Raw genomic sequence first — 14,512 nt, 5'->3', positions numbered from 1 at the left:
GTTTAACCACGGCACTCTGACTCCTAGTGACCTTTGGTATAACACAAGACCTCACCCAGTAGTGTGCCATCTTCATGATCATTGCTGTGTTTGAGTTCATTGTTTTGGCTATTGAGTCACTCCATCTCACTGAGGGCCTCTCTTGCCTTTGCCAACCCTCCACTCTACCAACCATGATGTCCCTTTCTAGTAATTGATCTTTCCTGATGACATGTCCAAGGTAAGCGAGCTGAGGTCTTGCCATCCTTGCATCTAATGAGAGTTATGATTGTATTTCTTCTAAGACTGTTTGGTTCGTTGTTCTGGCAGTGCATCAGTTCTTCTGTTTTCTTTCTCACTGTCCAGTTTTCACATGCATATGAGACGATTAAAAGTCAGGCACTCTTTAGTCATCAAAGTGACATTTACTTTTTAGCACTTTAAAGAAGTCTTTCGCAGCAAATTTGTCCAATGCAATACATCATTTGATTTCTTGACGGCTGTTTTCATTCACGCTGATTGTTGATCCAAGTAGAATAAGACCACTGACAACTTTAATTTCTTCATTTATCATGATGTTATTTATTGATTCAGTTGTGAGAATTTCATTTTCCTTATATTCAGGTATAATCAACACTGAAGGCTTTGACCTTCATCGGTAAGTTCTTCACTTAAAGGTATACAAATGTTGAATGCCTTATGTTTTTCTGATCTTATCTTCACAGCTCTTCTGTATAAAGAAGGCTCAATATTGTTTTTCAGAGTTAGAAACAAATAGCCTGAAGCTTGCATATGGAAACAACAGTAAATTCTGGTCTGATTCAAATCCTGAATGAAAATCTGATCCAAATTCTGGTCTATCTGGTTTTGAAGACCTTGCTCACAACCACTTCCTCTGGCAGCCCTACAGTGCCTAAGGAGGTCGGTGGCTCCCTGGGGAGTGGAGAAGGGACCTTACTGGCCTACAGTTTGGACTCACTACACCTTGGAAATTCTATGGGGCAGCTCTACTCTGGCCTATGGGGTCGCTATGAGTCAGAATCTACTCGACGGCATTGGGTTTTTTTGTTTACACCGTACTTAGCAAAGTGGAGGGTCAGTGAAAAAGAGGAAGACCCTGAATGAGATGGATTGACACAGTGGCTGCAACAATGGGCTCAGACATAGCAACTAACAACAACAATATACCTTTAAGCGATATTGCTTAGCATCTAGGAAATGATCTTGAACAATTTAGATAATAAACATTTTGTAAAACATGATTTTTAATAATGTATGTTGTTGTTGTTAGTTGCCGCAGACTTAGCTCGAACTCATGATATCCTCATTCGTAACAGAACTAAATATTGCCCAGTCCTGTACCATTTTCACTATCATTGCTATGTTTGAGTCCATTGTTGCAGCCACTTTGCCATTCCATCTGAGGATTTCTCTCGCCTGTCTTGGCCCTCCACTTTACCAAATGTGATATCCTTCTCTAGTGGTTGGACCCTGCTGACGATGGGTCGGAAGTAAACAAGTCAGTCTCAGGCAATATTCTGTGATCCACAGAATTTTCATTAGCTAATTTTTGGAAATAGATTTCAAGCCTTTCTTCTCAGACTGTCTAGTCTAGAAGCTCCACTGAAACTTGTCCATCAGATATTTTAAATACTGGTGACATAGTTTCTAGCATCATAGCAACATGCAAGCCACCAGAGTATGACAAATTGACAGATGTGTGAGGGTTAAGATAGTACAGGGTATTGCATATAGGGTAGTGCTAGTTTTACAAATGGTAGCGATTCCATGGGATAACTCACAGGGAATAATTAATTTTATGACTGTCAAAAATATAGACGGAAGACTATTTTTAATTGGCATCCCAAATGTTTCCTGATTTTTTTATTTGACTCCAAATCTAAAGTCAAATGATTTTTTCCTCACTTTAAGGTGAATGTATTAAGGGCATTCTATTTCCTGAGCCCAGCTGTGATAAATTGAGTCTACTTATTTGTTCACCAGTACTGGGGTGATGGTGGGACTGGTCTTCCTGGTGGCACAGTAGTTAAGAGCTATGGCTGCGAACCAAAAGGTCAGCAGTTTGAATCCACCAGCTGCTTCTTGGAAACCTTATGGGGCAGTTCTACTCTGACCTATAGAGTCGTTATGAGCTGCAATCAACTTGACGGCAACAGGATTTTTTTTTTTTTTTGGTTTATGTTCTTCCATGTTTACTTGTATATTTTCTGCTTTCTCAAAAGCAGAAGCCATGTCTGCACCTGTCTTTTTACTTGCCTCTCAAATCTAGTAACTATTTAGTGTTCAGTTGGGCGCATGTGGAACCATCTACTCCTAAGGGACTTTTCCCAAGGCATCATCTACAAGACAGACACTCAGCTCGCCAAAGCCCTCAAAGGGGCTTTTCCAGCCACACGTTAAAGGAGGTCAAAGAAGACAGGGCAGGACCAAGGTAGTTCCCTGAGCTGCAGTTCACTCTTTCTAACTAAGTTCCTAAATTTAAACATAACCCTCAATAAACAGCTATTTTGACACCAGTTCACCCTTTTTTTGTTTGACTGTTTTATCTCAATCCAAGTCTGCTCCTTTGTGTTGTTCTCTCTACAATCTCTCTTCTAGAAAGACTTTTCTCTGAGACTTTTAGGTTTCCTGAGGCTGGGAGGGTAGACTTGAGTGGCTTTGATTTCGTTTACATGATTTTAAAATTCTAATTCTAACTCTCTGGGGAGCTGCTCTGCAAAAAAAGGGCTATGTAAAAACAACAACAAAAAAAAAACTGGGGCTTGGACTGACGTGCTGGCGGAGATTAAACCTACATGTCACTTTGAGGCTGGGGGCAGCTGCTGCAGCTAATGCCACAACAAATAACCTTGGAACAAAGGTTTGGCTACGTACATTTTCATATTTTATGGACTACTTAGGAGGAGGCCTCGTTAGGGGAAGTTGAACGCAGCAGCTCTGTTAATCATGGTGAAGTTGGCTGTGTAGCCACGCTGACTTAGGGGCATCAAAGAGTCCCCTGAAATAATGCTCCTACCTGCTCTCTGAATTTATAGCTTTTCCTCCTATATTTAAATGTCAAATTAGGAATCTAAAATCACTGCTAAGGTCATAGTGAACGACTTTACAAGGGGAGAATCATTGACTGCTCAGAGAATAATGCAAAGAGGAGACGACATGCAGTCAAGCCCCTTAGAAGGAAAAACTCTAGAGCAGGGATTTATTTACACAATGTATTACTTGGCCAGGCTAAAATAGATTTTCTGTTTAAGGGTATACATCGAGGAGCCTCAGGATTGCTACTCTACTCTGCCCATCCCCACTCATCCATATACGTGTGTCTTACCACCTTGCCTGCAACCACCATGAACAGTCAGACTTCTGGGTTAAGAACTGCCTCTTGCCCTGAGTGCCTGTCTTTGGTCGTTGTTTGCAAATATAGGGCAGGGGAAGAGCAAGGAGCACATCAGTTTGCTTACACGTTTGCTTTTCAAAATGTGGCCCATCAACCACCAGCATCAGCATCACTTGGGTAAACCAGAAGCCATTGAGTCAATCCGACTCACAGTAACCCCATGTGTGTCAGAGTAGAACTGTGCTCCATAGGATTTTCAGTGGCTGGTTTTTCAGAGGCAGGTTGCCAGGCCCTTCTTCTGAAGTGCCTCTGAGTGGACTCAACCTCCCTCCTTTTGGTTTAGCAACTGCGAAAGTTACCCGTTTACACCACCTGGGAACTCCATCGTTTGTGTACTTGTTCTAAACGAAGAATCACAGACCCCATCCAGACCTACTAAATCAGAAGCAGCATTTTACAAGATCTCCAGTTGATTTCTGTGCACATTAAAGTTCAAGAAGCACTGATTTACAGCTTGGAGCCCTGGTGTTACAGTGGATAAGAGATCGGCCACTAACCAACAGATCAGCAGTTCGAATCCACCACCCGCTCCTTGGAAACCGAATGGGGCAGCTCTACTCCATCCTGTAGGGTCACTATGAATTGGAATTGACTTGATGACAATGGGTTTGTTTGTTTTTGTCTGCAAACCACACTGAGAGAAGCCCTGCTCCAGGCCCTTGGCCTCTGGTTTTCCAGTGTATTAGCTCCAAGCATCCTACCCTCCAGGTTCTTATTGAGCATTTTTGCTCCTACATCATCTTGGGATCCTCACATTTCCTTCTGGGTAGGCTTTTCCCTTTTGCTCCTGGTATATTATCTTAATAGCCACCTATCTCAGCAACTTAGCCAGTGCCCTCTTCATTTGTGTCCCTGCCTCCTTCGCATTTTTTTTTTCTAGAAACCTCTTTTAGTTTCTCACAATTCTGCCCGCACTTCTGCTTCTCTCAACCCCCTCCTGGTTCCCCTAAACTATCAAAAAAAAATTTCTCCTTTGTCACAGTCCTCTCCAAAGAGACAAAACATATATTTACATTTTAAGGGAAACTCCTCTTTACCATCATCAAAATGTTTAAAATATTACATAAGAAACCTCAGAACTGGGGGCCAGCAAGAGGCAGTAACAAACTCAACCTACTTCAAAATTTTTGCTGTAGCTCAACCATGTTCCCTATAAACAAGGAACTGTTTTTGAATTGCCTTCATTGCAGTGCTGAGGGCCCAAAAGAAAATGTTTTAACTATTCCCAATCACCGTTACAATGACAGAATTCTACTAAAATATGTTCCTTATTTTAAATGTACAATGAACTGTTGGAAGATTTGTGTTTACCAATGTCTCTACTTCAGAAAACACTCAGAGGCCCCAACCAATGCAGTATGCCTGCCACCTAGTGGCCACATATCCTCATCACAGAAGTCCTGCCCAGTGGAGGTGGAGGAGAGGCAGTGCAGCAAACACCCCAGCTGCGGGGCTAATCCACAAACTTAAACCACTGGTAACCAGAATAAAGTTATATTTCCTATAATGTCACTTCTCATACCTTCCATTCCTGTTTTAATTTGTTGATGACATTTCAACAAAAGTCATATATGGACACCAAAGCCGTGGATTTCATTCTTAAGGAGTTTGCCTTTATCTCACATGCGCTCCAAATAGACACAGTGTTGGAGATAACATCTGAGGCTCAAGTTTCCTATTAATTTAATTCTAGCCCAGAAAACATTTTCTGATTAGAAAAAAAAAAAAAAAAGGCAGGAAAATTTGCTATTTTCATATATTGGATTCGTCAAGGAAAAAACAGTGGACTAAGTTGGAAGTGCTATGTCCAGTCTCTGCTTTGCCACTGACCAGCTGTGGGATCTTAAGCAACTACTTTAATATTTTCCAATCCCATTTGCCCACCCAGGTAAACAGTAGCGTTGAAGTAGATTCTTTTTAAGATGCTCTCCGTGGTAAGTTCTGAAATCAGTTGCCCTGGAATCGATTCCAACTCATGGGGAACCCAAGTGTGTCAGAGTAGAACTGTGCTCCATAGGTTTTCAGTGGATGATTTTTTTTCAGAAGTAAATCTCCAGGACTTTCTTTGGCGGCATCTCTGGGTAGGCTTGAACCTCCGATCTTTCCATTAGCAACTGAGTGGGTTAACCATTTATACCATCCTGAAAACCTCTAAGATCTCTCCTGTTTCTTAACTCTCACCCAGAAAGCGCCCTACAAGCAAGGACACATCACTTACTTTGGACACATCATCAGGCAAGAACAGTTGCTAGAAAAGGAAGTCATGTTTGGTAAAGTAAAAGGTCAGTGAAAACGAAGGAAACCCTCAATGAGACGGATTGACACAATGGACTCACACATGTCGATGATTATTCAAACGGTGCAGGATGCAGCAATGTTTCATTCTGTTTAACATAAAGTCCTCATGAGTTGGAGTCGACTTGAAGGCAACCGATAACAACAAGTTGGACCAAAACGTTTTGACATTTTAACTGAGCTGCTCCATCCACCCTGACTCCAGGCACTCACATTGTCACCAGTGTTTCTAGGCTGACCCACTTTCATAACCTGATTCTACCTCGGCGCCTCCTGGGAAGCTAGAGTATCTCAGAAATATCTCAGCGGGCCACTTGGTCAAATGATTTTTGTTGTTTGCCATTGACGCCTATTGGTTAGTACAGAATTTTTTTTTTTTTTCCAGTGAAGGCTGACCAAGAAGACAAAAAGGATTTAGATAAAGCCCTCAAGATTCAAACGTGTCTAACTAACATGACATGGTTTCATTTTGTTGAGTTAGCAGCTACTTCTGCAAACTTAAAAACAAAAGCTGGTGTGTTCAAGGTTTCATTTTAGTTCATGCTTTCATTATTCAGAAGTCAGTGCCAAGATGATTAAGCGTGACCTTTCCATACAGATGGTGCCTCACTTCAACGGCATAAACAGCACCTGTCACACTAACCCTCAAGTGCAGATGTTTGCATATTTTTAAGGCGCAGTGCCTTAAAATGGTAGCGAGTGCTGAAGAAAGGCCTTACAGAAGGGAGCATAATATCACTTCATCTGTTTGCATTACCTGATAAGAAAGCCATACTGCAGTTGTAGGAAATTAGGAGTCATGTACAACAAAGCACTCTTAAACCACAGGGCCATATGCTTTCTTAAAATGATTGAAACAATGTACAGCACTGTCCTGTGCGAAGGCGTGTTGAGTCACTTTGATAAGAGGTGTTTTGTTAAATACAAATGGTTCCTGGGTCCTTGGGTAGCACAAACGGTTAAGTGCTTGGCGACTAACTGAAAAGTTAGCAGTTTGAACCCACCCCGATGTGCCTCAGAAGAAAAGCCTGGCAATCTGCTTCCAAAAGGTCACAGCCATGAAAACCCTATGGAGTGCAGTTCTACTCTGAAACACATGAGTCACCCTGAGTCAGAATCAACTTGATGGCAATTGCTTTTTTTTTTTTTTTGGCTTCAATACAAAGCATAATGTGCTTCAAAAACCAAAAAAAAAAAAAAAAAACCCTATTGCCATCAAGTAGGTTCTAACTCACAGCGCTTCAGGAACCCTGAATGATTTTTTCAGAAGAGCCACAGTATCTCAAAGATAAAAGGAATCTTAAAAATTATTTAGAATAGCTTTCCTCTAAATATAAGAATCCTTTTCACCAGTGACATATCAGGTAGGTATAGAGGGTTGGGATTAGTTTACCCCAAACCACAAAAACCAAACCCGTTATAGCTGAGTCGATTACAACTAATAGCAACCCTATGCGACAGAGTAGAACTGCCCCATACGGTTTCCAAGGAGCAGCTAGTGGATTCAAACTGCTGACCTTTTGGTTAGCAGCCTGAGCCCTTAACCACTGTGCCACCAGGGAAGATGCACTTAGAAACAATAATAAAATCAACAAGAAGTCAGTCTGCTTTGTATGATCACCAGACAACAATTCTAAATACTGTCGGTGATAAAATATTCCTCCCAACTGGGACAGACCACTCCCCACTCCCTCCTCAACCCACTATTTGGCCTCTAACCTAATATTTAAGTGAAAGAACATGTTACTTCCTTTTTTTTTTTTAAATAGATTTTCCCCTTCTTATCTCCTGTTTATAAAGGGACATTTTCTAACTTGCAAGATACAGAAGTAATATAACAAAGCATTTTTTAAATTGCCCATAATTTCACTATTCAGAGCTGCTTCCAGCCTACGTTTTGGCATATTTTCTGCATGTCCTTCTATTATCAATTTTTTCTTTACATCATTGAGATAGTTAGTGTACTTACATTAAAAATCCATAACATTTTAAAGGCTAAATAATATTCCACTCTATGGATACGGCATACGTTTCTTAACCATTCCGTTGATGTGCATTTAGGTTTCTTTCAGTATGTTACTCTTAAAAAAATAATGTAACAATAAAGATTATTGTATTATTGCTGTCTTTGTCTAATTATTTTGGTAAAAACCCCCAGAAATGGAATGACTGGGTCAGAGATTAAATGCTCTTTGAAGACCTCAGAGACGTACTGTTAAGTGGCCAACTCACAGGGCCGAAGTAGTGTATGAAGATGCCAATCACCCCAAACCTCGTCAACACTGAGCATTATCAGGTGGCTGCTTTTGTATTTGTTTTGTTTTAATTTTTGCTAATTTGATAGGTAAAAAAATAAAGAACCCCACTGCTGTTACAATTTATTTTTCTTTCATTTCTAGTGGAATTTTCCATTTGCGTTTTCTCATTTATGAATTTCTCTTCAAATCCTTTGCCCATACAGATAGATATTCACCGTTTGAAATTTTTTTTTTACTAAAAACTGCATGAGAAAACTCATTATTTTTAGTGGATTTTATTTTTAGAGCAGTTTTAGATGTACAGAAAAATTGCCCTGCAACGGGAGTTCCCATAGTCCTCCCTCCCCTCTGCAATGTTTCTCCTATGGTTAAGCCTTGCATTCATGTGGTACACTACTTACAATTGATGAGACAATATTGATACCTTATTATTAACAGTTAACATTATTATTATTAAAGTCGATAGTTTATATTAAGGTTCACTGTGTCCTACCGCCCTACGGTTTTTGACGAATGTATGATGTCATTGTTACAGTATCACACAGAATAGTTTCACTGCTCTAAAAATATCCGTGCTCCGCCTCTTCCTCCCCTACCGCAGGACCCTTAGCAACCACTGATCTCTTGACTTTTGCCTTTTCCTGAGTGTCATATAGTTGGAATCATACTGTATGTAGCTTTTTCAGACTAACTCCTTTGCTATGAGTCGGAATCCACTCGACGGCACTGGGTTCCTTTTACTTAGCAGTATGCATTTAAGGCTCCTCTATGTCTTTCAATGGCTTGATAGCTTATTGCATTTTATTGCCAATAATACTCCATTGTATGAATGTACCACATACTTTATCCATTCCCCTATTGAAGGGCATCTTGGTTTATTCCCGTTTGAGGCAATTATGAATAAAGCTGATAGAAACATTTGTGTGCAGGTAAACTCACTATTTTTTTATGAGGTTCCACAATTGGGAAGCTCTTATATTAAAAATTTTCTTACATTGGTTCCAAATTTGCTGCTGTACAACTTCTACCCAGAAGACTGAGTCCTGCGTCGTCTCCTGAAGCTACACACACTAAGCCTACTTTCCACTCTACAGACCTTCAGACCCTTAGAGACAACCATCACATTCCCCTCTTTTTTTTTTCTTTCCAGATTTGTCAGCTATTCCACCATCCTAGTTGGACACAATTTAGTTTGTTAGAGTCCTCTAGAGTGGCAGACAAAAAAGAGATACAATAATCAAGATACCGTCTCGCCAGTAAAACGGCATAGGACTTGGACCTCCCTTGATATTGGACTTGGACCTCCCTTGATATTGGCACCATTTGCTCCTGTTAATGTTGCCTAAAATGTCCCTAATCTTTCTTTTTCAGTCATACCTCACAGGTGTCTCACAGTGAGTAAGAAAGCTACCAAAACCTACAACTGTTTTTCATATGAACTGCTCTTCAAGCCAGAGGTCTTTATTCTGTGCTTTAAAGATTGATTTGAGGGATGTAAAGCAGATCCTTACATTCCTGAGAGGTGTGGCAGACACCACTGACAGTACACAAAAATCCATTCTCTCCTTTTCTTGGAACACAGCTGGGTTACGTTTTCCAGGCTTTCTTGAAGTTAAGTATAGCCACAGGGCTAACTCACCTTCCGTGGAATGAGAGTGGTTTAGCGTGCCTCTTATTGCCGTGGCCCATAGTAAGTTCCCTCATCTGTTCCTCCGTGTTCGTTAACCCTTGTGGCTGACTGGGCTTGTAAAACTAAGGACAACCTTAAAACCCATGTGTTAAAGACAGTACAGCCACGTCAGCCTGATTTCCTACCCCCAGTCTATGAGCTAGAGGGCTGCCCCACTGCCCTGTCCACTCTGTGACTAAGAAATCTTCTCTGTTGAACTATGAAAATTTGGGTCTATCTTTAGCATGCCCTAACAAAAGAAAATGAGGTATAGTAGAAAGAACCCGAGATGAAGATATTGTGTGCCAGTCATTTATCTGTTGGCTCTCAGCTCCCTTACTGACCTTCTCTGTCCTCTTTTTATCATAGGGGGCTGGAAGCCCACAAACTACATTTCACTGATTTTCTTACCAGCTGACTTCCCGTTGGAGACTTTTTTTTTTTTTTTTTTGCTTCAGATAGTGCCTCCAATAGCAACAGCAGGGGCAGACAGCAGCAATGGGCAGCAACTACAAGTTCCAGGAGTGCTGGTACCAGTATTCAGCAACATCAGCAGGAGCACGTCCCCCTGGGTTCCCCATACCAGCAGTGGCAGCTATGACCGCAGCGTCAGTGTCTTTAACAATTTAGCAACCAGTGTGTAGCCTGGCTCGTGTAGCCTAGCTCAAAGATAGTTACAGTTTCATGATGCTCCTTTTACTCCTCTAGCTCTTCCAACATCCTTATAACAAGTTTTCTACATTATATCCCTCTCTGGGCAACATATCCGGAGTGGATATTCTTTTCTGAACTGAACACATACGAAGTCTCTTCCCAATGCTGCTAATTATTAGCAAGTTCCTTACATTTCTGAACCCCAATTTTCTCAAATATTAAAAATAAAAAGAATAATAATACCTGTTCTGACTAACATAGCATTGAAGATATTCAAATGAAAGTGATTATGGGAACTCAATTTATAGATACATTATTATATAATGTTTCTATGGACCCTTATTAAGTTTCTCCTTTTTGATCACATTTTTCTTTTTCTAGACCTTTAGAAACCTCATGAATCTTTCTAAATCTAATTAAATATCTAGTTAACTTGATCCTAAATATGTCCCTTATTTCCACCTTTGTAAAAGACCAATATCCCTGCCACTCGCAGGGGCGAGCAGTTTCATCATAACTACTAAGGTTGATTGTGTTTCTTATTCTAGGGCAAAGCTTCAGTTGTTTTGACATTATCTGTTAGAAAAATACCAGCGATGAACCAATTGGCCTGGCTTCCTACAACTACGCAGAACTGAATGATCACCAATTACGGGCTTGAGCACAAGATAGATACCAAAAAAACCAAACCCACTACGATTGAGTGGATTCTGACTCATAGCAACCCTATAGGACAGAGTAGATCTAACTCTCCCATAGGGTTTCCACGGCTGGAAGCAGCCTGACACATTGTTCTCCCATGGAGCTGCTAATGGGTTTGAACCACTAACCTTTTGGTTAGCAGCCAAGAACTTAGCCATTGAACCACCAGCCCTCCTGGTAGGTAAAAATGAAGAGTGACCTCAATATCCCAATTTAATTGACTTGTGCTTACTCATTCTCAGCCCCCTCTTAAAAGAGGCAGAACCTCAGCCACTCATCCACTCAGACCCGCCCCCCCAGTTATTTCTGAGTTCCCAGAGACTATGCTTCATGTGTGCTGAAAACCGAGCTCCTTTGTGTTCTCCTGGTCTGCACTTTGTATCAAGGCTCTTACGAAGGCCCCTTAGCCATGTCTTCTGTGAGGACACTTTGTGTAGTGTACAGTGTACAGGGCTTCACCTTGTGCCTGCAGCATAGCCCCCTTTTCCTGGGCTGCTTTTGCTCTTTGGAGACAGTTCGGTAAAAGTGCAGAGAAGCATATGAGAAGGCAAGGCTTCTGACTTCAATTCCACTCTTTCTTTAGATGGATGAATTTGCACAAATCTCTCTCCATGCCCAGTTTTCTCCTCTCTAACTAGGAATGATAATTCTTGCTCTTTCTACTTTAAGTGCTGCTATATGTGGCATAGTGATTAAGTGCTACAGCTGCTAATCAAAGGGTCAGCAGTTCGAATCCGCCAGACGCTTCTTGGAAACTCTATGGGGCAGTTCTACTCTGTCTATAGGGTCTTTATGAGTTGGAATCGACTCAACAGCACTGGGTTTAGTGTTTTTTGGGTATGTATCAAGGAAACCCTGGTAGTGTAGCGGTTTAGAGCTATGGCTGCTAGCCGAAAGGTTGGCAGTTCAAATCCACTAGGCAGTCCTTAGAAACTCTATGGGGCAGTACGACTCTGTCCTACAGGGTCACTATAAGTAGGAATCCACTCAATAGTATTTGGTTAGCTTTATATGTATCAAGCAAAAGAATATAATGGAAGAAAAAGCATTAGACTATAAGGAAAACTGAGTTCCAGTCCTATTAAGCTGCTAACTGACCTGACCATTTCAGACAAATTACTAAAATTTCTTCTGGCCTTCATTTTCTTCATTGGCGTGAGGATTTTGGACTAAAGGGGTAAATAATCCTTCCTGGCATCAAACTTCATGAATAAAAGATATATTCTGAAAGAGGTAAATATGTTATTACTGTATTTGAAGAGTTTCTTTCATTTTTCACCAGAACATCACAGTTACTCTTTATAGGGGGAAACCCTGGTGGAGTAGTGGTTAAGTGCTACAGCTGCTAACCAGGAGGTTGGCAATTCAAATCCACCAGGCACTCCCTGGAAACTCTATGGGGCAGTTCTACTTTGTTCTTTAAGGTCACTACGAGTCAGAATTGACTTGACGGCGGTCGGTGTGGTGGGTTATCTTTATAGGGGCAGTATGCTAAGCATTATAGAGACAAACAAGTATAAGCCAGTCCTTACCTCAGTGGACTTACGATCTCTAGCTTTTAGTGCCCTGTTGGAGTGAGAAAAAACTGTTTGAGGTAGACAAGAGTTTCCCAACCTCAGCACTATTGATGTTTTAGGCCAGATAATTCTTCATGGTGGGGGCTGTCCTGTGCATTACAGAACGTTTAGAAGCTTCCCTGACTTATATATACAAGATATCAGTCAGTAGCACCCCTCAAATTGTGACAGCTAAATAATGTTTACAGATATTGCTAAAAGTCCCCTGGGGAGCAAAATGTCTCCTGGTTAAGAACCTCTGTTCTAAGTTCTATAGGTACATAGCGATCAAAACACACAAAGTCCCTGCCTCATGGAGCTCACATTCTAGGAAGTGACCAAGATAATAAACAAATGTTTCAGTTATCTATTACTCTGCAAGAAACCATTCCAAGCTGTGTTGTACAAAAGAGCAACCATTTTATTGTGTGCATGTATTCTGTAGACCAAAAATTGCATCAGGGAATAGGGGGGATGACTTGCCTCTGCTCTTCAGTGTCTGGAGCCTCAGTCAGCAAGACTTGAACGACTGGGAGTGACTTGAAGGCTGGGGGCTGGAATAATCTAGAGGCTTCTTCAATCACATGCCCAGCTCCTGGACTGAGATAATGTGAGCTGGGCTCTTCTGGGATTGTCCCCTGGGGCATCTACACAGTACTTATTGGGCTTCTTTCAGCTTGACAGCTGGATTCCAAAAGGGAACATCCCTGGAGGGAATGTGTGAAGAGCCTTCCAAGAGACCAAGGTAGGAAAGAGCAGCAAGGCTTCTTCTGACCTAGCCTCAGTCACTCAATGTCATCTCCACTACATTCTATTGGTCACAAATGAGTCACTAAGGCCAGATCAGATTCAAGAGAGGAGAATTAGGCACCGCCTCTTGATGAACGAGTGCCAAAGTCACATTGCAGAAGAGCATATGGGATGGGACAAATATATAAAAATTATATCATTTGCCACAACAAGTAAAGCACCTATATAATTTCAGGTATAGCTAAACAGAAATGGTATTCAGAACATTTAGACTGCAAATGGGTTCAAAGGATCTTTTTTTGGGTGGTGAAAACATTCTAAACTTGGATTGTGGTGATGGTCACACAACTATGAATTTGCTAAAAATCATTTAAGTTGTACACTTAAAGGAACTTTATGGTATGTAAATTATACCTCAATAAACCTGTTTGAAAATGTGTTTAACGATCAATATACCACAAAGCACTGAATGATCAGAACAGACACAGATGCTGGCCATAGTACTGGAACAGGGTCCTGGAGGCCCCCTTCAGTCACTAAGTAGTAGAAAAGCCTCAGGTGTCTGGGGAGGCACACAGATGGCCAAGGTGACGGGGGACATTCAGGGGCTCAGGGCATGGCTACTGACTAACTGGTATGGATGTATTTCAGCATCTGAACAACCAAAGCTAAGGGACTAAGTGGTTAGCCAAAGAAAAGTTGACAAATGCAAGTAGAGTGGAAGGAGATCATTCCCAAGAAGAATGATGAGAATAGCAGCAAGAACAGCGGATGGCAAGGGAAACAGAGGCAGGAATTATATGAAACCAAACCTGATCCACAAGGATATCAATCTGTCTAGCTGACATCTCCACTTGGCTGTCTTTTGTTTCTCAGTGAACTAAAATTACCATCATGAAATATTTACTGAGCATCTTGAAGCTCATGCCACTGATTTTAAATTATCCAGGAAACCCTAACCTCTTGTATTGGGAAGGTAAAACAAAAGTTTCTTTCATTTCCCCTCCTGTGGACACTTCTTCTCTCTCTCTGTCTCTCTCTTTCTCTCTCTGCTTTTAAGTTTCTTATTCTTCTGGGAGGAGAAGGAATTAGGAAGAATTTTATACCTTGAAGTTGGTGAGTTACAGCTATATGCAGATGCCTTTATCCAACAAAGAAGCTAGGACTGCTTATATGGACAAGAGAAGAAAAAGAATTAGATTACCAGTTAATTCAAGACAATTACCTTAGCCTT

The sequence above is a fragment of the Loxodonta africana genome, chromosome 5 (assembly GCF_030014295.1).
Source record: "Loxodonta africana isolate mLoxAfr1 chromosome 5, mLoxAfr1.hap2, whole genome shotgun sequence".
Classification (NCBI taxonomy): Eukaryota; Metazoa; Chordata; class Mammalia; order Proboscidea; family Elephantidae; genus Loxodonta; species Loxodonta africana.
The sequence above is the reverse complement of the archived record's forward strand: the minus strand, read 5'-3'. Positions refer to the sequence as shown.